A 256-nucleotide genomic window follows, 5' to 3' on the forward strand; every position below is an offset into this window, starting at 1 on the left:
TTCCGTTCTCCCTCTACAGCGGTAACATCAGATCAATGGTTAGAATTGATGTGGGAAGTTGGACCTGATAAGGATGTAGGGTTCATTGAATCACGAGATGCACGTAGTACTCCACGTCCCCAATAATTCCCTAGATGATGGTCCATCCACCTGGCCAGAAAGAGGGATCCCTCCCTAGCACTTAAGTTGCTGATGAAGTCCCTTAAATGGCCATTGCCCTTTCCCATTATAAGTCTAGATCGGAGAAACCAAAAAA

The sequence above is a fragment of the Aspergillus caelatus genome (genome assembly GCF_009193585.1).
Source record: "Aspergillus caelatus strain CBS 763.97 unplaced genomic scaffold BDV27scaffold_194, whole genome shotgun sequence".
Lineage (NCBI taxonomy): Eukaryota > Fungi > Ascomycota > Eurotiomycetes > Eurotiales > Aspergillaceae > Aspergillus > Aspergillus caelatus.